The sequence below is a fragment of the Littorina saxatilis genome, linkage group LG3, assembly GCF_037325665.1.
Source record: "Littorina saxatilis isolate snail1 linkage group LG3, US_GU_Lsax_2.0, whole genome shotgun sequence".
Lineage (NCBI taxonomy): Eukaryota > Metazoa > Mollusca > Gastropoda > Littorinimorpha > Littorinidae > Littorina > Littorina saxatilis.
In genome coordinates, this window is record NC_090247.1 from 66,103,871 (window position 1) to 66,131,556 (window position 27,686).

The 27,686-nt window shown below is 40.0% G+C and overlaps 3 long non-coding RNA genes across 3 annotated transcripts; 1 reads left to right on the forward strand and 2 right to left on the reverse strand.

Moving 5' to 3' along the window:
* Nucleotides 1–4,655: 4,655 nt before the first annotated feature.
* Nucleotides 4,656–7,866, reverse strand: LOC138962974 (uncharacterized). The gene is made up of 3 exons (XR_011454676.1): nucleotides 7,363–7,866; nucleotides 6,325–6,449; nucleotides 4,656–4,994 (listed from the first exon to the last, which is right to left on the reverse strand). It is a non-coding gene; the product is annotated as an uncharacterized lncRNA (long non-coding RNA).
* A 4,694-nt stretch (nucleotides 7,867–12,560) lies between these two features.
* On the reverse strand, nucleotides 12,561–15,714 carry LOC138962976 (uncharacterized). The gene is made up of 3 exons (XR_011454678.1): nucleotides 15,235–15,714; nucleotides 14,204–14,323; nucleotides 12,561–12,870 (listed from the first exon to the last, which is right to left on the reverse strand). It is a non-coding gene; the product is annotated as an uncharacterized lncRNA (long non-coding RNA).
* A 7,538-nt stretch (nucleotides 15,715–23,252) lies between these two features.
* LOC138961024 (uncharacterized) lies at nucleotides 23,253–23,918 on the forward strand. The gene is made up of 3 exons (XR_011454125.1): nucleotides 23,253–23,326; nucleotides 23,553–23,618; nucleotides 23,855–23,918. It is a non-coding gene; the product is annotated as an uncharacterized lncRNA (long non-coding RNA).
* Nucleotides 23,919–27,686: the final 3,768 nt, after the last annotated feature.

Below are 27,686 nucleotides of genomic sequence, written 5' to 3' on the forward strand. Positions count from 1 at the left end.
CACGGCCTACTACAGGGGAACGAGGCTGCACAAGAGACCCAGGGAGCACCGAGACCAGTAGTGGAATGCATGAATGGAGACTATTATAGTTAGCAACTAAACGTAGGTTCGAACTACGCAGTTCGTAACTAAAGATTTAGTCAGTCTGCAATGCATGAGAGCGAACTTGGTCGAGACTACTTAGTTACCAACAAAAAGAGTAGGTCATAACTTTCAAGTGACGTCACGGGGAATCCCCGTCACTGCGCAGGCGCGGTGAACTCTTCACCTTCGAAAGTGGTAAACAAACCAGCATGGGATTGGGAGCATGGTAACAGTGCGAACTTGAGTGGTTGATCGATGCAATATTATTTTGGCGAGCAAACAAGACAAACATAGGCAGAACGCAAATGTTTCTCTCAGTTCTTCCGCACATTACGAGAGCTAAAACTGCCCGACCGGGGAGATGTACGCAGCATATAGGCTGAGTCAGTGTCGTCGAAGATTTGAGTGATGGCTCAGTCGGTATGTACTGGGAAAAAGTCCGTGTCCCTCATACTGATTGTGCATTTTAAAGCAAAGCTGGAACTTTGTAACAGACAATGATGTATGGATGTATTTAAGTTTGTGTTTCAATTTATGGGAGCGAAACTGACATTTCTGAACTGAAAAAGTCGTGTTTTGTGGAGTTTAGAGTTGTCAGTAGAGACCGAGTAATCGTTGAAGAGAAATAATTGCATGGTTCACCGATGGAGAGTTAAACGACCATAAAACCGCACCACAGGTATGTCACGAAGCTGTCTAAGTTCTACACTATACAACAAAAGAAAATTGAATGAGGGAATCAAGACAATAGATCAACTCTCTCTCTTTCTTTCTCTCAGTCTCTATCTCTCTCTCTCTCTCTCTCTCTCTCTCTCTCTCTCTCTCACACACACACAGGCATACGCACACACTAACACACACATACACACACACACACTCACTCTCTCCCTCTCTCTCTAAACCGCTAAGAGGGAGGGACAAAGTTGAGAACAAGAGTGCCAGATAAAGGAAGGAATGTAATTTGGAGCGATCATTAAACAAATTAAGAAACAAGCAAGTTAGCAAGCAAATCCTTGAAAATGTGTGATGTCATACAAAAGGAGCCAACAATGTTTTGGCCTGGTGTTCTACTTACAAAATAAACTAGTAAAAGAATTGTGAGATGTAAAGAGAAAAGATTAACTGGAAACACTACCGAATTACAAGACATCATCAGTGATTTGAATCATGCACTTATGATTTTCTTCCTTTTTTCCAGATCGGGTAGAATACTTTATGTCAGTGACATATTTAAATGATTGCAATTTTGTGCTGGTCTTTAACATGAATAATTAGATACAATGAATACATTATTCAATGAGTAGGAAGTGACAATATTTTAATGTGTATGATCTTGTTTGATGAATGCCGCAAACACTCTGAGAAGTTCTTCTAAGCAAGCAAAGAAACAGAGGTAATGAAGTTGGATACTGAGATGACTATATTTTGTAACTTAGACACTGTCTATAAGGAAGCTAGCTGTTGCTTGAACATCATTTGAAAATTAATCTGCGCCAGTTTAAATGCATTGCTTCGGTATGGTAGAGCTGATCATCAAAATGCATCTCATGTGTGAAATTTTAGCTTTGATGTTGCACTGACTTCAGAAGACTAACCTGTTTCGTGAGTAAAAACTGCAAACATTTCAAGCTGACAAGAACAGAACGATGTTAAAATATAAGATATGATAAGGGAAATGTGAAGGCTAAATTAAACAAAGAATGAAATTGTAACCCACTCTGTACAAGTGGCGCGTTTTGCTGCATTGATCATCTTTTATTCTTTCATGTGTTCTTTTGAGTTTCCGACAACATTTGTTGTGTCATTGTGTATGAACGTTTTAATTTAAATGATGATAAACAATGATTGTATATTTTGTGTAAACGATATCGCTCAACGTCTCAGATGTGGCATGCAGGCTTCACGTGGAATAAAACCATCCCTCCACTTTAACATATACCAGCTGTCAAAAACACGTGTGTTTACTTTGAAGTGTTGGAATGTTTGATCAATTAATTTGTTTAACTTCTACTGGCATCAATCCGCAAAATGTATTCATTCAAACATTCCAACTTTGCACATGACCCAGTCAGAATGTAAATGTTTGGTATGTATCAAAGTGTATAGATGGCCTAACCTCATGTAAGAGCCCATGCAGATATAAAATAGTAAGCCAAACTTGGCGTTTGCAAGAAGAACGGTGCCTTGAAACTGACAGCAGCAACAACAATTTAATTATCCACAATCACAGTGTCACTCAGCTTTTCACCCCATCCAAACCACCAGCCATCCTCTCACTAAAAACAAAAACAAACTCCCCAAAACACACACACACACACACACATTAAAACACAGAGAATCATGAGATTTGTTTGTTTGTTTATTCATCCTGTAGAATGTTTCTTTAGCCACTGAGCCAACTATAATACTCGTCATAAAAAGTAGGCAGATCCGTTTGAGGGCAAATCTTTATGATGAGGCCGTTTATTAAAAAAACCAAATACAGGTTGACCCAAAAACAATGCAACCCACAACAAGTTAATAACCTACATTTGTGGACATAAACTTCAGCCTATGCATGACCCTTCTACAAAGTGACAATTTTGAAGATCAAATAGGCTGGCTTTTGTGCAATTTTAAATTAAGTTCCCAATTTTGGGGATCGACTCAACGGTACGGGTTTTAAAATTGAGCGGTAGCCAAACTTGCCCGATCTAAGCGCTCAAGATTGTAACATTCGGGGCAATTCGAATCACAAAAGTATACCTTAATCAACATTCAGACCTGGGAATCCCTGTTTTGGACTTGGAGTATTCTCAAACAAACTTGGTGTATTTTTTTTTTAAATGAGCGTACTCCACATTTAAACATGCTTCACACGCGTCTGTCTATGAGTATATAACTGCTTTCTTCAGGTCACCGATGATCTAGGGGGTGTATACTCGGACATTCAGATAATATAAAAGCTAAAAGTCTGGAGGGTTTAAATTAAGTAAGTATTGATACCGTTCATGGTCAAACTTCGTTTTAGTGAATCGACCGCCGAATTTGGAATTTATTTTTTTAAATAGAGCACAAAAGTCAGACCATTTGACCAGTTACATTTGATCTACAAAATGTCCACTTTGTGGAAGGGTCATGCACTGGCTGCGGTTTATGTACCTTAAAAATAAAGTGATTCGGTCAACAGATGTAGAAGTTATTAGCATTGTTTTAGTGTTACATTTTTTTGGTTTATCCTGTATATGACTGAAAAAAGCCATTCATTCCCCAAACCTATTCAGAAAGCAGATTGGGTTTATATGACATAGTGTTTATACAGTGGAACATACAACACAGACACCCTGCAAAATCAAATTCGCAAAATCAATGTTCCCGCGTTAAAATTGACAAAAAATCAGAACTGCCAAAACAAAACATCTTCTGCACGTCAATAGAAAAAACAATCAAATCTGCATCCAAATCAGTCAGTTTTGTTCACATATCTGGTCAAACACTGACATTAAGGCATGTTGATTTGTGTAGGTGTCATTCCTCTGAGAAGCTGTAAAAGGCAGTTTTAGTGGGTAATGAGACAAAAACCGGTACGTTTTCGTAACTCCTCAACGCATTGCCTTCAACGTTGCGGTGATTTGTGCTAACAGTAGTAACACATGTGGGAAAGTTCATACGGATTTTAAAGTCATTTGAGACATTAGTCTGCTGTTAATTGACATGCCAGAAAGAGTTCTTAAATTGATGGTAGGTCTTCGCTGACTCATTGAAAAACAATTAATTTGTTGTTATCTTCAAGAACAATAACAGATGCGCCACACAATTAAATTTCATGTACATATTTTATCAGACATTGGCGGTATGAGGATTTCAACGCGAACATTAATATTTTGCCTCATTCAGAGCGCTGAGCGCAAATGTAGGCCTACGCCTAGAAAAGCTCACGGCTGACACGCTTAACTGATCATGGCTCTTGAAAGAGCATTTTCCAAGAATGTGTGTGTGCGTACAAGTGCGCTGTGAACAGTCATAGTTGAAAATGTATGAAATTAAAGGTAAATTGAAGCTTTTATTTTTCTTAATGCATGCTAATTTTTTTTACAAATTCAGTTCATTGGACAGGGTACATTTTTATTTTTAAAATTCGTTCTGGCATGTCGCGCAACAGCAGAACTAATATCTCACATGACTTGAGATTCCGTGTGTACTTAACGACATGTGTTAGCCCAAATCACTGACAAGTTTTAAGACAATGCGTTGAGGAGTTACTGAAATGTACCATTTTTTGGTCTCATTTTTGTACTTAACGACGTGTGTTAGCACAAATCACTGACAGTTTTAAGACAATGCGTTGAGGAGTTCTGAAATGTACCATTTTTGGTCTCATTACCCGCTAAAACGACTTCAAAAACTGAGAGGATTGACAACTACACGCTCAGCATGCCATAGCGTTCATGTTAGACAAGATATATGTGAACAAAACGGACTGTTTTGGATAAAGATTTGATCGTTCTGTCTAATGACATGCAAAACATGCTTCGGTTTAGTTGTTCTGATTTGTGTTGTTGATTTTAACACGGGAAGCTTGATTTTGTGAATTTGATTTGGGAGGGGGGGGGGGGGTGTCTGTGTTGCAGGTTTCACTGCATAGACACTACGTCATGAAAACCCAATTTTGTTTCTGAATAAAGTAGGGAAATTAATGGCCTTTTCAGTCATATACTTGGTTTTTCAATCAACAGCCTCATCAGTAAGATCTGCCCTCAAACGCATCTGCCTACTTTTTATGACGGGTAGTGTAGAAACCTCTGCAAGCATTCTCAGCCGAATCAGATGGAAAAGCACAGAATTGTGATGGTACTCTGAATTTGATCATCGTCCCCAGCGAACCCAGGAACCAATGTGCAAACAGCCTTCCCTTAATGTAGCGGTCCTTCCTGAAAAATAAAGAAAACATATAACTGAGCACCTTCAGTATTCACGGGGATGGGTTTTGGTTAGCGAGGGGAGGGTGTGTGTTGGGGGGAGAAGGTGTGTACGTGTTGAGCAGTGTGTGTATGTGTGTGGGGGGGGGGGGGTGAGGAAGCACTTGCTCTTCACATGACCATTGGGATCGGGGATGGTGTGTGTGATATTGTAATCTAAACTATTAAAAAAATCTGTGCGTGTATGAACTTTGTGCTCGGCAGAAATGTTTCTCGATTTTAGTCAAAAACAAGTGTGCCCTCAACCCACACACTTTCGCTCTTCAGCATCAACACTATACAGTTTGAGTTTCATTGGGAAATGTGTCTCGATTTCAGTCCAAAACAGAACTTTCAGGATCCAAAGCACTCGCCTGTCAGCCTTTTTATTAAAATACATTCAACCCACCACATTTTCCAGTGATGAAGATTCTGGGGATGTGTGTTGATCCCATTGATTTTGGCCATTTCAGATCTGGCCAATTGTACATGGGATAGGAACATAACTTCACCCAGACACATAAAATATTGACACCCTGACAGTCAGTGACTGCTTCATGTGCATAGTTGAATTTTGTTTATGAACGAATTTCTCAAAAGTCACTCGCAGAAGTAAAGAAGTAACATTTTATCTGAGAGTGGTTTCCACAACAAAATCTAACTCTGAGCAGGAAGAAGCCAGGGTGTTGAATGTAGAAGTATCCGAGTGAACAGATTCATTCTTATTCCATGTAAAAGCCTGGCAAGATCTAGGATGGTGAGCCAAGGGAAGAATAACTGTATGTGCCTTTAAAATAATTCCAGTAAATTAGTAATGATTTCATTTTATCTTGCAATTTTGTTTTACTTTCCTGTGCTGCATTAGTTCATTCACACTGTGTAATTTACTTTAAGAATAGTGGCAAAGGATTTGAGAAGAGAAAGAGAACTAAAACCAAGCTTTATGTACCATTTTGTATAAATAGTACAAATTGTACTATGCAAGGATACATACAGATGTAAGAATTTATTTTATACAAAGCCGTAATGTTTTTGTGTCAATAAACTTCCATCTCCTGTCACTACTCTCAGATTCAGATGTAACAAGTGTTGACATAGCTGAATGTATCTATCTAGATTGTAAGTGCATCTATTAAATCTGAAACGCAGATCTCTCACAACGTACAAAAGTCTGCCAAAAACATCTACACAGCTTCAAACTACTATCACCAGTGCCAATTTACATATCATAAATCAATTTTACAATAACAATTTAATAGGCACAAGCAGGTACTTGGTAGTGGTACAGAAATGTGTGACTTACTCTTCATGGTAGTCTGTAAAGCAGCATGTCCACTCAGTCTGAATCCTCTCCAGAATCCATATATATCTGAATGCAAGAGCTGTATGAACACTTCATCACACATCATCTCTGGTTTCTTAGGAGGCCTGAAAAAACACACCATAAAATAATTAATTAACAATAAATAATAACTGTATTATAATTAAACCACTCGCTCATTGATTCTTTTATCCCCTCTTTCACAATCATAGTTTATACAGCAGCATTTACCTCTGACTCTGTTCATGCAGAGTAAATATCAAGTATTTAAACAGAAAAATAAGTCATTGTTGAATAACCCTTCTAAAAATACACAATAGACACACTTTCAGTGGCAGTGATTCAAGTGAAGTCAGTTTCTTTCTTCATTTGTATACACACAAAAATTGTTTTGGGCCAGTTAGTGTTACTCTTGGCTTTACACACTTACTATATCAAATTATACATGCATTCAGCTTAGAAAACATACTTCTAATGTTGGGAGTGCAGTGTGAGCCAGGACATTTACAGCAAATAAGGATACACAACAGTTCATTCAGAGATAGATTTGCCATTCACTGCATTATATTGTTAGTTGAATGAGATAGATCTGCAGCGATGCTTCAATGCATTAGATTAGCTTTGTTTTAGTGTCTACTGTTCATTGCTCCACCGTGGGAAATTCAGTCAACAGTGCACAGTTCCGAAGACACCGATGCTGCTGTGCATAATCATTGATGCATTGACGATCGTTCATTGTCAATGTCACTGTCAGAAAAACAACAACTGTATCTTTCATCGTCACCACTACACAATGGCTCGTAGGCCTATTTTCCTATGACACTGAACACGGTTTCGGAGACACTCAGACAGTACTGCCTGGTGGCCCATAGATCTAGATCTACCCTTGCTCTCACTTTCTAACAAATGTATTATTGCAATATAATCTGACACACACTCACACACCGAGGCGCACAAACGAACACACACACCGTGGGACACACAAACTACACGCACACAACGGATGAATCTTGCTCTTACCTGTTGGATGATCCAAACCGATTAAAATCAGCGACAGGAAGATGTACAAGCCAAATTTGTACAGTCGCTGATGTAAAAAGTGGAAATTTAGTCAATGTTCATAGCAAATCTCCCGACTCAAGGTAGATCGTGTCCCAAATCAGCTGTGCCGGTCACTTCACGACTTGTATTTGAATCCCCTCCAAAGCGCAATCAATGTTTCAACTTCTTTGTCGACATCATTCTTTGGTTCATGCGTCGGACTGCCGAATATTTGATTTGTTTGTACAGCAAAATCAAAGACAGTCATGGCGGCCGCCATTTGTGTTTTTGCAATAGTTCGAAACTAAGGAATTTGGTCCTCCTCGGAGGAGGACCAAATTTGGGCAAGTTAGTCACCAACTTAGGTCGGAACATTTGAAAATATCGTGCCATGCATTGCGCACTAGAGCGATAGTTTCGAACTTTGGATTTAGTTCCCAACTAGCTTGATAGTCTCCATTCATGCATTCCACTACAGGGCTTCACGGCCTACTACAGGGGAACGAGGCTGCACAAGAGACCCAGGGAGCACCGAGACCAGTAGTGGAATGCATGAATGGAGACTATTATAGTTAGCAACTAAACGTAGGTTCGAACTACGCAGTTCGTAACTAAAGATTTAGTCAGTCTGCAATGCATGAGAGCGAACTTGGTCGAGACTACTTAGTTACCAACAAAAAGAGTAGGTCATAACTTTCAAGTGACGTCACGGGGAATCCCCGTCACTGCGCAGGCGCGGTGAACTCTTCACCTTCGAAAGTGGTAAACAAACCAGCATGGGATTGGGAGCATGGTAACAGTGCGAACTTGAGTGGTTGATCGATGCAATATTATTTTGGCGAGCAAACAAGACAAACATAGGCAGAACGCAAATGTTTCTCTCAGTTCTTCCGCACATTACGAGAGCTAAAACTGCCCGACCGGGGAGATGTACGCAGCATATAGGCTGAGTCAGTGTCGTCGAAGATTTGAGTGATGGCTCAGTCGGTATGTACTGGGAAAAAGTCCGTGTCCCTCATACTGATTGTGCATTTTAAAGCAAAGCTGGAACTTTGTAACAGACAATGATGTATGGATGTATTTAAGTTTGTGTTTCAATTTATGGGAGCGAAACTGACATTTCTGAACTGAAAAAAGTCGTGTTTTGTGGAGTTTAGAGTTGTCAGTAGAGACCGAGTAATCGTTGAAGAGAAATAATTGCATGGTTCACCGATGGAGAGTTAAACGACCATAAAACCGCACCACAGGTATGTCACGAAGCTGTCTAAGTTCTACACTATACAACAAAAGAAAATTGAATGAGGGAATCAAGACAATAGATCAACTCTCTCTCTTTCTTTCTCTCAGTCTCTATCTCTCTCTCTCTCTCTCTCTCTCTCTCTCTCTCTCTCTCTCTCTCTCTCACACACACACAGGCATACGCACACACTAACACACTCACTCTCTCCCTCTCTCTCTAAACCGCTAAGAGGGAGGGACAAAGTTGAGAACAAGAGTGCCAGATAAAGGAAGGAATGTAATTTGGAGCGATCATTAAACAAATTAAGAAACAAGCAAGTTAGCAAGCAAATCCTTGAAAATGTGTGATGTCATACAAAAGGAGCCAACAATGTTTTGGCCTGGTGTTCTACTTACAAAATAAACTAGTAAAAGAATTGTGAGATGTAAAGAGAAAAGATTAACTGGAAACACTACCGAATTACAAGACATCATCAGTGATTTGAATCATGCACTTATGATTTTCTTCCTTTTTTCCAGATCGGGTAGAATACTTTATGTCAGTGACATATTTAAATGATTGCAATTTTGTGCTGGTCTTTAACATGAATAATTAGATACAATGAATACATTATTCAATGAGTAGGAAGTGACAATATTTTAATGTGTATGATCTTGTTTGATGAATGCCGCAAACACTCTGAGAAGTTCTTCTAAGCAAGCAAAGAAACAGAGGTAATGAAGTTGGATACTGAGATGACTATATTTTGTAACTTAGACACTCTGTCTATAAGGAAGCTAGCTGTTGCTTGAACATCATTTGAAAATTAATCTGCGCCAGTTTAAATGCATTGCTTCGGTATGGTAGAGCTGATCATCAAAATGCATCTCATGTGTGAAATTTTAGCTTTGATGTTGCACTGACTTCAGAAGACTAACCTGTTTCGTGAGTAAAAACTGCAAACATTTCAAGCTGACAAGAACAGAACGATGTTAAAATATAAGATATGATAAGGGAAATGTGAAGGCTAAATTAAACAAAGAATGAAATTGTAACCCACTCTGTACAAGTGGCGCGTTTTGCTGCATTGATCATCTTTTATTCTTTCATGTGTTCTTTTGAGTTTCCGACAACATTTGTTGTGTCATTGTGTATGAACGTTTTAATTTAAATGATGATAAACAATGATTGTATATTTTGTGTAAACGATATCGCTCAACGTCTCAGATGTGGCATGCAGGCTTCACGTGGAATAAAACCATCCCTCCACTTTAACATATACCAGCTGTCAAAAACACGTGTGTTTACTTTGAAGTGTTGGAATGTTTGATCAATTAATTTGTTTAACTTCTACTGGCATCAATCCGCAAAATGTATTCATTCAAACATTCCAACTTTGCACATGACCCAGTCAGAATGTAAATGTTTGGTATGTATCAAAGTGTATAGATGGCCTAACCTCATGTAAGAGCCCATGCAGATATAAAATAGTAAGCCAAACTTGGCGTTTGCAAGAAGAACGGTGCCTTGAAACTGACAGCAGCAACAACAATTTAATTATCCACAATCACAGTGTCACTCAGCTTTTCACCCCATCCAAACCACCAGCCATCCTCTCACTAAAAACCAAAACAAACTCCCCAAAACACACACACACACACACACATTAAAACACAGAGAATCATGAGATTTGTTTGTTTGTTTATTCATCCTGTAGAATGTTTCTTTAGCCACTGAGCCAACTATAATACTCGTCATAAAAAGTAGGCAGATCCGTTTGAGGGCAAATCTTTATGATGAGGCCGTTTATTAAAAAAACCAAATACAGGTTGACCCAAAAACAATGCAACCCACAACAAGTTAATAACCTACATTTGTGGACATAAACTTCAGCCTATGCATGACCCTTCTACAAAGTGACAATTTTGAAGATCAAATAGGCTGGCTTTTGTGCAATTTTAAATTAAGTTCCCAATTTTGGGGATCGACTCAACGGTACGGGTTTTAAAATTGAGCGGTAGCCAAACTTGCCCGATCTAAGCGCTCAAGATTGTAACATTCGGGGCAATTCGAATCACAAAAGTATACCTTAATCAACATTCAGACCTGGGAATCCCTGTTTTGGACTTGGAGTATTCTCAAACAAACTTGGTGTATTTTTTTTTTAAATGAGCGTACTCCACATTTAAACATGCTTCACACGCGTCTGTCTATGAGTATATAACTGCTTTCTTCAGGTCACCGATGATCTAGGGGGTGTATACTCGGACATTCAGATAATATAAAAGCTAAAAGTCTGGAGGGTTTAAATTAAGTAAGTATTGATACCGTTCATGGTCAAACTTCGTTTTAGTGAATCGACCGCCGAATTTGGAATTTATTTTTTTAAATAGAGCACAAAAGTCAGACCATTTGACCAGTTACATTTGATCTACAAAATGTCCACTTTGTGGAAGGGTCATGCACTGGCTGCGGTTTATGTACCTTAAAAATAAAGTGATTCGGTCAACAGATGTAGAAGTTATTAGCATTGTTTTAGTGTTACATTTTTTTGGTTTATCCTGTATATGACTGAAAAAAGCCATTCATTCCCCAAACCTATTCAGAAAGCAGATTGGGTTTATATGACATAGTGTTTATACAGTGGAACATACAACACAGACACCCTGCAAAATCAAATTCGCAAAATCAATGTTCCCGCGTTAAAATTGACAAAAAATCAGAACTGCCAAAACAAAACATCTTCTGCACGTCAATAGAAAAAACAATCAAATCTGCATCCAAATCAGTCAGTTTTGTTCACATATCTGGTCTAACACTGACATTAAGGCATGTTGATTTGTGTAGGTGTCATTCCTCTGAGAAGCTGTAAAAGGCAGTTTTAGTGGGTAATGAGACAAAAACCGGTACGTTTTCGTAACTCCTCAACGCATTGCCTTCAACGTTGCGGTGATCGATTTGTGCTAACAGGAGTAACACATGTGGGAAAGTTCATACGGATTTTAAAGTCATTTGAGACATTAGTCTGCTGTTAATTGACATGCCAGAAAGAGTTCTTAAATTGATGGTAGGTCTTCGCTGACTCATTGAAAAACAATTAATTTGTTGTTATCTTCAAGAACAATAACAGATGCGCCAAACAATTAAATTTCATGTACATATTTTATCAGACATTGGCGGTATGAGGATTTCAACGCGAACATTAATATTTTGCCTCATTCAGAGCGCTGAGCGCAAATGTAGGCCTACGCCTAGAAAAGCTCACGGCTGACACGCTTAACTGATCATGGCTCTTGAAAGAGCATTTTCCAAGAATGTGTGTGTGCGTACAAGTGCGCTGTGAACAGTCATAGTTGAAAATGTATGAAATTAAAGGTAAATTGAAGCTTTCATTTTTCTTAATGCATGCTAATTTTTTTTACAAATTCAGTTCATTGGACAGGGTACATTTTTATTTTTAAAATTCGTTCTGGCATGTCGCGCAACAGCAGAACTAATATCTCACATGACTTGAGATTCCGTGTGTACTTAACGACATGTGTTAGCCCAAATCACTGACAAGTTTTAAGACAATGCGTTGAGGAGTTACTGAAATGTACCATTTTTTGGTCTCATTTTTGTACTTAACGACGTGTGTTAGCACAAATCACTGACAGTTTTAAGACAATGCGTTGAGGAGTTCTGAAATGTACCATTTTTGGTCTCATTACCCGCTAAAACGACTTCAAAAACTGAGAGGATTGACAACTACACGCTCAGCATGCCATAGCGTTCATGTTAGACAAGATATATGTGAACAAAACGGACTGTTTAGGATAAAGATTTGATTGTTCTGTCTAATGACATGCAAAACATGTTTCGGTTTAGTTGTTCTGATTTGTGTTGTTGATTTTAACACGGGAAGCTTGATTTTGTGAATTTGATTTGTGGGAGGGGGGTGGGGGGTGGGTGGGGTGTCTGTGTTGCAGGTTTCACTGCATAGACACTACGTCATGAAAACCCAATTTTGTTTCTGAATAAAGTAGGGAAATTAATGGCCTTTTCAGTCATATACTTGGTTTTTCAATTAACAGCCTCATCAGTAAGATCTGCCCTCAAACGCATCTGCCTACTTTTTATGACGGGTAGTGTAGAAACCTCTGCAAGCATTCTCAGCCGAATCAGATGGAAAAGCACAGAATTGTGATGGTACTCTGAATTTTATCATCGTCCCCAGCGAACCCAGGAACCAAGGTGCAAACAGCCTTCCCTTAATGTAGCGGTCCTTCCTGAAAAATAAAGAAAACATATAACTGAGCACCTTCAGTATTCACGGGGATGGGTTTTGGTTAGCGAGGGGAGGGTGTGTGTTGGGGGGAGAAGGTGTGTACGTGTTGAGCAGTGTGTGTGTGTGTGTGTGGGGGGGGGGGGGGTGTGAGGAAGCACTTGCTCTTCACATGACCATTGGGATCGGGGATGGTGTGTGTGATATTGTAATCTAAACTATTAAAAAAATCTGTGCGTGTATGAACTTTGTGCTCGGCAGAAATGTTTCTCGATTTTTAGTCAAAAACAAGTGTGCCCTCAACCCACACACTTTCGCTCTTCAGCATCAACACTATACAGTTTGAGTTTCATTGGGAAATGTGTCTCGATTTCAGTCCAAAACAGAACTTTCAGGATCCAAAGCACTTTTTTTTATTAAAATACATTCAACCCACCACATTTTCCAGTGATGAAGATTCTGGGGATGTGTGTTGATCCCATTGATTTTGGCCATTTCAGATCTGGCCAGTTGTACATGGGATAAGAACATAACTTCACCCAGACACATAAAATATTGACACGCTGACAGTCAGTGACTGCTTCATGTGCATAGTTGAATTTTGTTTATGAACGAATTTCTCAAAAGTCACTCGCAGAAGTAAAGAAGTAACATTTTTGTTAATCTGAGAGTGGTTTCCACAACAAAATCTAACTCTGAGCAGGAAGAAGCCAGGGTGTTGAATGTAGAAGTATCCGAGTGAACAGATTCATTCTTATTCCATGTAAAAGCCTGGCAAGATCTAGGATGGTGAGCCAAGGGAAGAATAACTGTATGTGCCTTTAAAATAATTCCAGTAAATTAGTAATGATTTCATTTTATCTTGCAATTTTGTTTTACTTTCCTGTGTTGCATTAGTTCATTCACACTGTGTAATTTACTTTAAGAATAGTGGCAAAGGATTTGAGAAGAGAAAGAGAACTAAAACCAAGCTTTATGTACCATTTTGTATAAATAGTACAAATTGTACTATGCAAGGATACATACAGATGTAAGAATTTATTTTATACAAAGCCGTAATGTTTTTGTGTCAATAAACTTGCATCTCCTGCCACTACTCTCAGATTCAGATGTAACAAGTGTTGACATAGCTGAATGTATCTATCTAGATTGTAAGTGCATCTAATGTGAAACGCAGATCTCTTTACAACACAACGTACAAAAGTCTGCCAAAAACATCTACACAGCTTCAAACTACTATCACCAGTGCCAATTTACATATCATAAATCAATTTTACAATAACAATTTAATAGGCACAAGCAGGTACTTGGTAGTGGTACAGAAATGTGTGACTTACTCTTCATGGTAGTCTGTAAAGCAGCATGTCCACTCAGTCTGAATCCTCTCCAGAATCCATATTGAATGCAAGAGCTGTATGAACACTTCATCACACATCATCTCTGGTTTCTTAGGAGGCCTGAAAAAACACACCATAAAATAATTAATTAACAATAAATAATAACTGTATTATAATTAAACCACTCGCTCATTGATTCTTTTATCCCCTCTTTCACAATCATAGTTTATACAGCAGCATTTACCTCTGACTCTGTTCATGCAGAGTAAATATCAAGTATTTAAACAGAAAAATAAGTCATTGTTGAATAACCCTTCTTAAAATACACAATAGACACACTTTCAGTGGCACTGATTCAAGTGAAGTCAGTTTCTTTCTTCATTTGTATACACACAAAAATTGTTTTGGGCCAGTTTAGTGTTACTCTTGGCTTTACACACTTACTATATCAAATTATACATGCATTCAGCTTAGAAAACATACTTCTAATGTTGGGAGTGCAGTGTGAGCCAGGACATTTACAGCAAATAAGGATACACAACAGTTCATTCAGAGATAGATTTGCCATTCACTGCATTATATTGTTAGTTGAATGAGATAGATCTACAGCGATGCTTCAATGCATTAGATTAGCTTTGTTTTAGTGTCTACTGTTCATTGCTCCACCGTGAGAAATTCAGTCAACAGTGCACAGTTCCGAAGAAACCGATGCTGCTGTGCATAATCATTGATGCATTAACGATCGTTCATTGTCAATGTCACTCTCAGAAAAACAACAACTGTATCTTTCATCGTCACCACTACACAATGGCTCGTAGGCCTATTTTCCTATGACACTGAACACGGTTTCGGAGACACTCAGACAGTACTGCCTGGCCCATAGATCTAGATCTACCCTTGCTCTCACTTTCTAACAAATGTATTATTGCAATATAATCTGACACACACTCACACACCGAGGCGCACAAACGAACACACATACCGTGGGACACACAAACTACACGCACACAACGGATGAATCTTGCTCTTACCTGTTGGATGATCCAAACCGATTAAAATCAGCGACAGGAAGATGTACAAGCCAAATTTGTACAGTCGCTGATGTAAAAAGTGGAAATTTAGTCAATGTTCATAGCAAATCTCCCGACTCAAGGTAGATCGTGTCCCAAATCAGCTGTGCCGGTCACTTCACGACTTGTATTTGAACCCCCTCCAAAGCGCAATCAATGTTTCAACTTCTTTGTCGACATCATTCTTTGGTTCATGCGTCGGACTGCCGAATATTTGATTTTTTTGTACAGCAAAATCAAAGACTGTCATGGCGGCCGCCATTTGTGTTTTTGCAATAGTTCGAAACTAAGGAATTTGGTCCTCCTCGGAGGAGGACTAAATTTGGGCAAGTTAGTCACCAACTTAGGTCGGAACATTTGAAAATATCGTGCCATGCATTGCGCACTAGAGCGATAGTTTCGAACTTTGGATTTAGTTCCCAACTAGCTTGATAGTCTCCATTCATGCATTCCACTACAGGGCTTCACGGCCTACTACAGGGGAACGAGGCTGCACAAGAGACCCAGGGAGCACCGAGACCAGGGCTTCACGGCCTACTACAGGGGAACGAGGCTGCACAAGAGACCCAGGGTGCACCGAGACCAGGGCTTCACGGCCTACTACAGGGGAACGAGGCTGCACAAGAGACCCAGGGAGCACCGAGATCAGGGGCCAGTTTCATAAGCCAGAAACACAGTCGACCAACTGCAGTTGTCCGAGAGAACCACAGTAATCCGACGTTATTGGGTTTCACGAACAAAATTTCAGTCGGTCGACTGCGGATCGTCTCACCGGAAGTCGGCCAAACACGGTGATGCTCTCCCCCCAACACTGTGTTCGGCCTACTGCGGTAAACCAAAAATAAATGTAATTATCCGCACAGTCAATGGCACAATGCTCACACTTTTTTGGATTGTGATCCAAACCTTGTGATTGTTCTTCGAAATGTATCTATCATGACGCAGTAATCCAGGAGACAAGTCAGGGTTATGTCTTGAAGACGTCACATTATGGCGTAAGAGGGTTAGACGTCACGCGAAGGAATCACTGAAAGTCTCGGTCATTGTTATTTTGAGTGGGCCGAGACTTGTTTTTTCTTCGAAATCGGCTATTTCCACGTGCGAATGAGCAAACGGAAGTGGTAATGTTGCTAAATTTAGCCCTCGACTTGGCCATTCGGATTACTGTACAGTCGGTCGACTGCGGTTGTCCGCAGGTGACGATGATTCGCTCATGAAACGCGCTTTTCGGTGACACGGCGATCAACCACAGTCCATCGACTGGGCAGTCGATCGACTGTCAGTCGGTTCACTGATATCTTATGAAACTGGCCCCTGGGCTTCACGGCCTACTACAGGGGAACGAGGCTGCACAAGAGACCCAGGGTGCACCGAGACCAGGGCTTCACGGCCTACTACAGGGGAACGAGGCTGCACAAGAGACCCAGGGAGCACCGAGGGGAGCAGCAGGAAGGACAAGCCAGAGACAGCAGTCCCAACACGGAGGCTACCACCTCGTCCCATGACTTCCCATCGCTGCCCTCTCGGCCGCCCCAGTCCCCTGCTACCCCCTTAACCACATCCAGCGTAAACGGCCTTACCTCCCCACAGCGAGGCGTAGACAACAGGGTCAACCGACAGACCCCAATATACGCGGTAGAGTGTAGAAAGAGACAGGGCGAAGAGAGGATGGTTAGGAGAGTGTAGGAAGAGACAGGGCGAAGAGAGGATGGTTAGGAGAGTGTAGGAAGAGACAGGTCAAGGAGAGGATGGTTGGGAGAGTACGGGAAGAGAAAAGGCGAAGAGAGGACAGTTAGGAGAGTGTATGAAGAGACAGGGCGAAGAGAGGATGGTTGGGAGAGTGTAGGAAGAGACAGGGCGAAGAGAGGATGGTTGGGAGAGTGTAGGAAGAGACAGGGCGAAGAGAGGACAGTTAGGAGAGTGTAGAAAGAGACAGGGCGAAGAGAGGATGGTTAGGAGAGTGCGGGAAGAGAAAAGACGAAGAGAGGACAGTTAGAGTGTAGGAAGAGACAGGGCGAAGAGCGGATGGTTGGGAGAGTACGGGAAGAGAAAAGGCGAAGAGAGGACAGTTAGGAGAGTGTAGAAAGAGACAGGGCAAAGAGAGGACAGTTAGGAGAGTGTAGGAAGAGACAGGGCAAAGAGAGGATGGTTAGGAGAGTGTAGGAAGAGACAGGTCAAGGAGAGGATTGTTAGAAGAGTATGGGAAGAGAAAAGGCGAAGAGAGGACAGTTAGGAGAGTGTAGGAAGAGACAGGGCAAAGAGAGGATGGTTTGGAGAGTGTAGGAAGAGACAGGTCAAAGAGAGGATGGTTCGGAGAGTGTAGGAAGAGACAGGTCAAAGAGAGGATGGTTCGGAGAGTGTAGGAAGAGACAGGTCAAAGAGAGGATGGTTCGGAGAGTGTAGGAAGAGACAGGTCAAAGAGAGGATGGTTCGGAGAGTGTAGGAAGAGACAGAGCAAAGAGAGGTTGGTTCCGAGAGTGTAGGAAGAGACAGAGCAAAGAGAGGATGATTCGGAGAGTATAGGAAGAGACAGGTCAAAGAGAGAATGGTTGGGAGAGTGTAGGAAGAGAAAAGGCGAAGAGAGGACAGTTAGGAGAGTGTAGGAAGAGACAGGGCGAAGAGAGGACAGTTAGGAGAGTATAGGAAGAGACGGGGCGAAGAGAGGATGGTTAGGAGAGTGTAGGAAGAGACAGGGCGAAGAGAGGATGGTTAGGATAGTGTAGGAAGAGACAGGGCGAAGAGAGGATGGTTAGGAGAGTGTAGGAAGAGACAGGGCGAAGAGAGGATGGTTAGGAGAGTGTAGGAAGAGACAGGGCGAAGAGAGGATGGTTAGGAGAGTGTAGGAAGAGACAGGGCGAAGAGAGGATGGTTAGGAGAGTGTAGGAAAAGACAGGTTAAGGAGAGGATGGTTGGGAGAGTATGGGAAGAGAAAAGGCGAAGATGGGACAGTTAGGAGAGTATAGGAAGAGACAGGGCGAAGAGAGGATGGTTGGGAGAGTGTAGAAAGAGACAGGGCAAAGACAGGATGGTTAGGAGAGTGTAGGAAGAGACAGGTCAAAGAGAGGACGACCTTAATTCATGCTAACAAGCAATCTTTTTTGGTAAAAAAAATAAAATAAAAAAATAAAAATATTATTCTCTTTAAAACTAAGCTTTGGTTTTGTAACGAAAATCCGGCCTGAAGTCTTTTCGCAAAAAAAAGAAAAAATATATAAAAAAAATGTTACCCCCGCCCCCCGCCCTGAAGTCTTTTCATGCGCAAAAAATAAAAATAAAATTAAATTAAAAAAATGCTAAGCTTTCTGTCTGTGGCGGTTTGAATTTGAATAACGACATCCAATAAAGTCTACCAATTACGTAAATCCTTTCTAAGCTCTCTGTCTCTGACGGATTGCATTTGAATAACGACATCCAATAAAGTCTACCAATTACGTAAATCCTTTCTAAGCTCTCTGTCTCTGACGGATTGCATTTGAATAACGACATCCAATAAAGTCTACCAATTACGTAAATCCTTTCTAAGCTCTCTGTCTCTGACGGATTGCATTTGAATAACGACATCCAATAAAGTCTACCAACAGCTGCGAAAACTTTTAAGAAACTTGAAACTCATCAAAAGAAATGAATGTCCCGACCTGAGCCAGGCAAAGCAGGAAAACAATACAATGTAATTCCTTTCTAAGCTTTCTGATTCTGACAGTTTGCACTTGAATAACGACATCCAATAAAGTCTACCAACTATCAGCTGCGGAGACATGTGTCTCGAAAAAATACGCCGAGAGGCGTCAAAGTTCCTCTTGGTTTGTCCCTGTCAAAAAAAAAAATAATTTGGGATTACTTACTTACTTACTGCCTTTCACGCCTGGTGGCGTGTAGGGCAGCAATTTGGGATTACTGGTAGCATTTTTTTTTACTTCCACGCATATGTAACGCTATTTTGATAAAGTTGATAGTATCACTCACTTTTAGGTGGCGGATGTCCGGATATAACACGTGTTTCAGAATCTCTATTTTTGGGTGTGTAACTTTCAATAATTAGTGGGATTTTTTTTCTAAAAAGGATTCTTAAAGACTAACACATGTTTACACTCGCACTCCGTTTCTGTAGCTTTAGAAATCAACAAGTCCAGATATAACACATTTTTCTTTGCGGCAAATGTCCAGGTATCCCCCCTCAGACACGTACGTGTGTGTGTGTGTATGTGTGTATATATATATGTGTGTGTGTGTGTCTGTGTGTGTATGTGTGTGCGTGTGTGTGTGTGTGTGTGTGTGTGTGTGTGTGTGTGTGTGTGTGTGCGTTTGTTTGGATGTGAGGGAGGGGTTTGTTTGTTTGTTTGTTTAACGCCCAGCCGACCACGAAGGGCCATATCAGGGCGGTGCTGCTTTGACATTTAACGTGCGCCACACACAAGACAGAAGTCGCAGCACAGGCTTCATGTCTCACCCAGTCACATTATTCTGACACAGGACCAACCAGTCCTAGCACTAACCCCATAATGCCAGACGCCAGGCGGAGCAGCCACTAGATTGCCAATTTTAAAGTCTTAGGTTTGACCCGGCCGGGGTTCGAGCCCACGACCTCCCGATCACGGGGCGGACGCCTTACCACCAGGTCAACCGTGCCGGTTATGTGAGGGAGGGGGAATCAAGAGAGATTGATACGTACAAAAAGGGGAGATTGAGAGAGAGAGAGAGAGAGAGAGAGAGAGAGAGAGAGAGAGAGAGAGAGAGAGAAATGGAGTGAGAGAGAGAGCGAGAGAGAGAGAGAGAGAGAGAGAGAGAGAGAGAGAGAGAGAGAGAGAGAGAGAGAGAGAGAGAGAGAGAGGCTCAAATAAACATTCGCTCGGTTTAACGGGTTTGTCTTTCTGATTGACAAGTAGATGTTGTTACGTTCCTGGATGCTACGGACGAATATGTTTTTCAAAACAGCCCAAAAAAACCTCACATATATCAACACTGTATCTAATGTCAATCAGACGTCATGTCAACACACGTACAAACACATCTATGTTTAGACTATATCAAACGTCCATCAGACAACAAAGGATGGACAGTGTTTGATAATCTGGTAATGAAAGGAATTATTCCTTCACAGAACTAAATGGCTTCAGATGTGAATTGAAATTATCTTTTTTAATTTTTTTCACTCTTTCATCGGTAACAGTGACGAATTTAGTTTTTGCACAAAAACACAGCAACAACAACAACAAACAGAGGGTGGGCGGGGGGGGGGGGGGCGGAGGGGGGGGGGGGAGAAGAACATTAATCCTGCTTCTTCTTCTTCTTCGGTGTTAACAGCCGAACATTAATTTAGTTCGTTAACAAATCCTCAATGTTCATTCAAACAGCAACGTGAAATGAATGATATCAAGATTTGTCATCATTTTCACGAGTTTTCATTCACAAGCACCTGGGAAATAAATCTCATGTTCCCCGGGGAATAAATCACCAGTTACTATAGTTACAGAAAGCAGGTTACATGGATATTTAAAACCAAACCCAATAGAAACGCTCGGGGGTTCATCGGCTCTTCTCATTGGCGTTTCCCAAAACACTGCTTCCAAAACGAAAGACCATAACCGTAAACAAAACAGTAAATTGAGGCTTTCTCGCAAACAAATGAAACCTAGCCATATATTTTGTCCACTTACAAAGTCACTGAGTGTGTGTATAAAGATCTCTGTTTCGAGTCGCAGACGATCGGAGATATACGAACTGGTAAGTCAAACTGATTGACCCTTGACATTCTGACCCGTGCAGCAGATTTCTACGCCAAGACTTATCTATAAACTAAGCGCAAATAAGAAAAAACAACAAATACAAAGCAAAGAACATACCAACAAGAAATGCACACATCTGACAAAGCCGAGCAAGAAGAGTGAAAAATCCGAGGAAAAATAAAGAGTCAATGAAAAACCAGATCTGTAACGAAACTCCGTCGCCGCACACCACGAATTTTCTGTGACCTTTCACCCAACATGGCGTCAAAGAAATTGTTACCACTGAAAAAGGAAGGGGGGGGAGGGTAGAGAGATTGGGAGGCATGATGGGAGGGCGATGTAATGGAGAGACACATTTATTGACAAGATTACAATGGTGCATTACAACAAAAAATCAAAACTTGACTAAAATGTAAAAAGAACAAACAAACAACGGTGACCTATGACACACCGTCTGCGTTTTAAGCTATCAACGCAACCATGGCGACGAAAAGATTTGCATCACATACTGGCGAAGAAATTGAGACAAAGAAAAAATTGCTCACGTCCGCAAACACTAATAAGGCCACTGATGTAGCTGTAAAAACGCTGCGATCCTACCTGGCTGAAACGGGACAAGAAGTTTCCTTCGAGATGTTCCCCGATGAGCATCTCAATCAGGTACTAGCCCATTTCTACATTGACGTGAGACATGAGACGGGGGGACATTACAAAAGTACAACTTTGTCCTCCCTGCGTTATGGGATCAGCCGTTTCTTAAAAGAAAAGAAGAACACTGACATCCTCAGGGACAGCTCTTTTAAAGGAGCGAACGTGAGCTTTGGAACAGCGATGCAAGAGCTGAAGCAGATGGGAAAAGGTGAGATCACACACTATCCCGAAATCAATGGAGATGACCTGCAAAAACTGTACAACCACATGTTGTTTTCCTCAGACACCCCTCATGGACTTGCAAACAAAGTCCAAATGGACATTCGACTGTATTTGTGACCCTCCACCACGGAATGAGTCGCATGTCACCTTTGCATGATTTTCATGTTTTTACATTTTCCTAAAGAGTTTTTTATGCTCTATCCAGTGGTGAAACCCGTTTTAGAAAAGAGCGGAAACTGTTTGAGTTATAAGCCTGTGACGAAGGTGACAATCACACTGTTACCAGACACTCCCCGGACTTATATTAAGCCTAGGGCAGAACCGCGCGAGGTGACATGCGACTCATTTCGTGGTGGAGGGTCACATTTTTGCAGGCGAGGTGAAGAAAACATGACAAAAATGTTCCAAAAAACCTTCAACATTATGGAAGATGAATTTGGACGTAAATTTGTAACGAAAGTTGAAGACGAACTCATGAAAAACAGACGACAAAATGACAAGGAAATATTTTCCGGTATCATGCCAGAGATCCCAGGTTCTCTGTTATGTCCCGTCAAAAGTTTTGACAAGTACATCAAGAAGCTCCACCCTGGCTGTGAAAGGCTTTGGCAGCAACCAAGAGATTCTTTTGGAACACAAGACCAAGTATGGTTTTATAATACGCCAATTGGAAAGCACAAGCTAGCAACATTCATGAGCGATCTGTCAGAGCAATGTGACCTGTCCGAGAGGTACACCAACCACAGTATCAGGACCTCTACCATCACCATGCTGGCAAGGGCCAATTTTCCAGCTGGCCACATCATGGCAGTCTCCGGCCACAAGAGCGTCTCCAGCCTGGCCCAGTACCAGTGTGTTAGCAACCGCGACAAAGGTCAAATGGCCCACTGCTTAAGTGCAGCCATCCATGGCAACAACCCTGCTCTACTACAACCAAAGCAAAAAAGGTAAAGAAAAAGTCCATATGTAGAAGGAATTTAAAAATCTAACACACCCACAATAGTTTATAAACATACTCTACAGTTCAGCTACAAATATTATCTTAACCGGGGCCCCGGTAGCTCACTTGGTAGAGCATTGGACTTGTGACTGTATGGTCACAGGTTTGAATCCGGGCCGGGAGGGACACAGTTACATTTTGTTGGCCCATAAAAGACCTCGGTCGTTCTGCCATAAGTGGCAGATTACACCTAAACACAAATACTGTCATACACCTGGGTAGCGCGACTCTGTTGCTGCTAGCTTTCCACTGGGTGGAAGCAACCCAGATTTCCCCAACGATGAGACAATTAAGTTATGAAAATGAAAACTAAAGCACACTTCAAACACCTGTAAAAACTACATAAAGTCAGTTATAAAGCAATGATCTTCTTACATTTTTTCTACGGGCCATCTGCTACTGTCACAAGTTCTGAAGCACCAGGTGACATGTTTGCTGAATCAGACCTACACACAGGGTAACAAGAGTCAAGTTCTTTCCACAAATGATAAAGTAACTTTTCTTTTGTTCACTTTGATTACAGTCTTAATGTGTGTGGGCATAACACACACATGTACACATACCGACACCCGCACACTGACACACAAACACTGTGAAAGTCAAGTTAGTGAAATCTAGTTAGCAAGATACCTTAAATTGCATCCTGTGGCAGAAACGTATTGTTAACATGTAACTATCAACAGATCCTTGCCATCTACAAGAGCAGCCTCCTTGACTGCAGCAGAGCACCAACTACCACTACCAGTCAGGTAAAACATAGAATCACCACAGCCAAAGTTGACTAGGAACATACAGTAACTGACTCAGCAGGCAAAAGACACATTTGTGTCCCTACATTTAACACTCACAAACATAAACACCCAGACACACAAAGACAAACACTGTGAAAGTCAGTATATAGTATGTTGTGAGTCTTAGTTAGCAATGATACCCTTAAATTGCATCATGTGGCGGTAACTTATTGTTAACATGTAACTATCAACAGATCCTTGCCATCTACAAGAGCAGCCTCCTTGACTGCAGCAGAGCAACAACCACTACCAGTCAGGTAAAACATGACTCACCAAGCCAAAGTTAACTGAGTCAGCAAGCAAAAAGCAAATTTATGTTACTGCAATTAACACACACACAAATACACACACACACACACACACACACACACATTGACACCCCACACACTTAAAAATATATCATATAAAATAATGGGTAAAATCATCAAATCTTACAACTAATACAAATAAAACCAGCAAACCAAAATGATTAAAAACAAGTCGAGTAAGGCGAAATAACAACATTTAGTCAAGCTGTCGAACTCACAGAATGAAACTGAACGCACTGCTTTTTTCACCAGGACCACATACTGGTAGTTTCGTCAGTCCACCACTCGTGGCAAAGGCAGTGAAATCGACAAGCCATGCAGAATAGTGCGGTAGTGGTCGCGCTGAGCAGGATAACACGCTTTTCTGTATGTCTATTCTTTTTAACTTACTGAGTTTTGTTTTAATCCATATCTATATGTTTTTAATCCAAACATATCATATCTATATGTTTTTAATCCAAACATATCATATCTATATGTTTTTAATCCAAACATATCATATCTATATGTTTTTAATCCAAACATATCATATCTATATGTTTTTAATCCAAACATATCATATCTATATGTTTTTAATCCAAACATATCATATCTATATGTTTTTAATCCAAACATATCATATCTATATGTTTTTAATCCAAACATATCATATCTATGTGTTTTTAATCCAAACATATCATATCTATATGTTTTTAATCCAAACATATCATATCTATATGTTTTTAATCCAAACATATCATATCTATATGTTTTTAATCCAAACATATCATATCTATATGTTTTTAATCCAAACATATCATGTCTATATGTTTTTAATCCAAACATATCATGTCTATATGTTTTTAATCCAAACATATCATATCTATATGTTTTTAATCCAAACATATCATATCTATATGTTTTTAATCCAAACATATCATATCTATATGTTTTTAATCCAAACATATCATATCTATATGTTTTTAATCCAAACATATCATATCTATATGTTTTTAATCCAAACATATCATATCTATATGTTTTTAATCCAAACATATCATATCTATATGTTTTTGGAATCAGGGACAGACAAGGAATAAGATGAAATTATTTTTAAATCGATTTCGGAAAATTAATTTCAATCATAATGTTCATATTTTTAATTTTCAGAGCTTGTTTGCAATCCAAATATAACATATATATATATGTTTTTGGAATCAGAAAATGACGAAGAATAAGATGAAACTATTTTTGGATCGTTTAATAAAAAAATAATTGTAATTGCAAGATTCCGATTTTAATGACCAAATTCATTCATTAGTTTTTAAGCCACCAAGCTGAAATGTAATACCAAAGTCCGGCCTTTGTCGAAGATTGCTTTGCCAAAATTTCAATCAATTTTATATGAAAAATGAGGGTGTGACAGTGCCGCCTCAACTTTTACAAAAAGCCGGATATGACGTCATCAAAGGCATTTATCGAAAAAATGAAAAACTTATCCATGTATATCATTGCCAGGAACTCTCATGTCAAATTTCATAAAGAGCGGTCCAGTAGTTTACTACTCTACACACAGACACAGACACAGACACACACACACACACAGACACACACACACACACACACACACACACACACACACACACATACACGTCTCGATTCCCCCTCTATGTTAAAACATTACAATTTAGTCAAAACTTGACTAAATGTAAAAAGGAAGAAAGAAAGAAATAACAAGACAATAAATTAAAAAAGATAGCAAAGACGAATGGGGAAAACCACACGAGAAATGTGTAAATGTTTTTTTGGGAAAAAGTAACAACTACAGCAAACAAACAAGTCAAGTAAGGCGAAATTATTACATTTAGTCAAGCTGTGGAACTCCCAAAATGAAACTGAACGTAGTCCGCCGCTTGTGCAAAAGGCAGTGAAAGTGACGAGCCTGTTTGGCGCGGTAGCGGTTGCGCTGTGCTTCATAGCACGCTTTAATGTACCTCTCTTCGTTTTAACTTTCTGAGCGTGTTTTTAATCCAAACATATCATATCTATAATGTTTATGGAATCAGGAACCGACAAGGAATAAAAACTTAAACTTTAATCATAATTTTTATATTTTTAATTTTCAGAGTTTGTTTTTAATCCTATTATAACATATTTATATGTTTTTGGAATCAGAACATGATGAAGAATAAAATAAAAGTAATTTTGGATCGTTTTATAAAAAAAATTATTTTAATTACAATTTTCAGATTTTTAATGACCAAAGTCATTCATTAATTTGTAAGCCTTCATGCTGAAATGCAACACGGAAGTCCGGCCTTCGTCGAAGATTGCTTGGCCAAAATTTCAATCAATTTGATTGAAAATTGAGGGTGTGACAGTGCCGCCTCAACTTTTACAAAAAGCCGGATATGACGTCATAAAAGACATTTATCGAACAAATGAAAACAAAATCTGGGGATATCATACCCAGGAACTCTCATGTAAAATTTCATTAGGATCGGTCGAGTAGTTTACTCTGAATCGCTCTACACACACACACACACACACACACACACACACACACACACACACACCTACCTAAAGTGTGGATGGTTACCTAAGAGGCGGCACTGGGTGTAGTGCCTTTCTAGTGCACTTGCACTACAACAGCACTGGGTGCAGTACTCGCTCCGGCATCGAAGAATTTTGCACTAAAAAATGCACAAAATTTGACCTATTTCGTCGCCTATAGAGGACGGAAAGAATGTCATTTTGAACATTGTTATGACATTCTTTCCGTCAAAAAAGTCAATTTAACGGTGTTAAATGAAGCGACCATCCACACAATTAGGTTGCCATCCAGAGTTTAGGTTGCCATCCACGTGTGGATGATTGCCTTATGGTGATTTAGGCAACCAAACCTGTGGAAACGTGGGTACACACACACACACACACACACACACACACACACACACACACACACACACACACACACACACACACCACGACCCTCGTCTCGATTCCCCCTTCTATGTTAAAACATTTAGTCAAAACTTGACTAAATGTAAAAAGTAACCACCAAGAAAAACCCACAAAAAACAGACCGTGATTAAAATCGCATTCCACGTTACATTTAGTCAAGTTTTTTTCATTTTTTTGATAAATGTCTTTGATGACGTGACGTCACATCCGGCTTTTTGTAAAAGTTGAGGCGGCACTTTCACACCCTCATTTTGATTGAAATTTTTGTACAATCTTCGACGAAGACCGGACTTCGGTATTGCATTTCAGCTTGGTGGCTTAAATTCTAATTAATGACTTTGCTTATTAAAAATCTGAAAATTGTAATAAACATTTGTTTTGTATAAAACGATCCAAATTTACGTTCATCTTATTCTACATCATTTCCTGATTCCAAAAACATATAAATATGTTTTATTTGGATTAAAAACAAGCTCTGAAAATTAAAAATATAAAAATTATGATCAAAATTAAATTTCCGAAATCGATTTAAAAACAATTTCATCTTATTCCGTGTCGGTTCCTGATTACAAAAACATATAGATATGATATGTTTGGATTAAAAACACGCTCAGAAAGTTAAAACGAAGAGAGGTACAGAAATGCGTGCTATGCAGCACAGCGAAACCCCTAGCGCGCTAAACAGGCTCGTCAGTTTCACTCCGTTTTGCACAAGCGGCGGACTACGGTCATTGTGAAAAAATGCAGTGCGTTCAGTTTCATTCTGTGAGTTCCA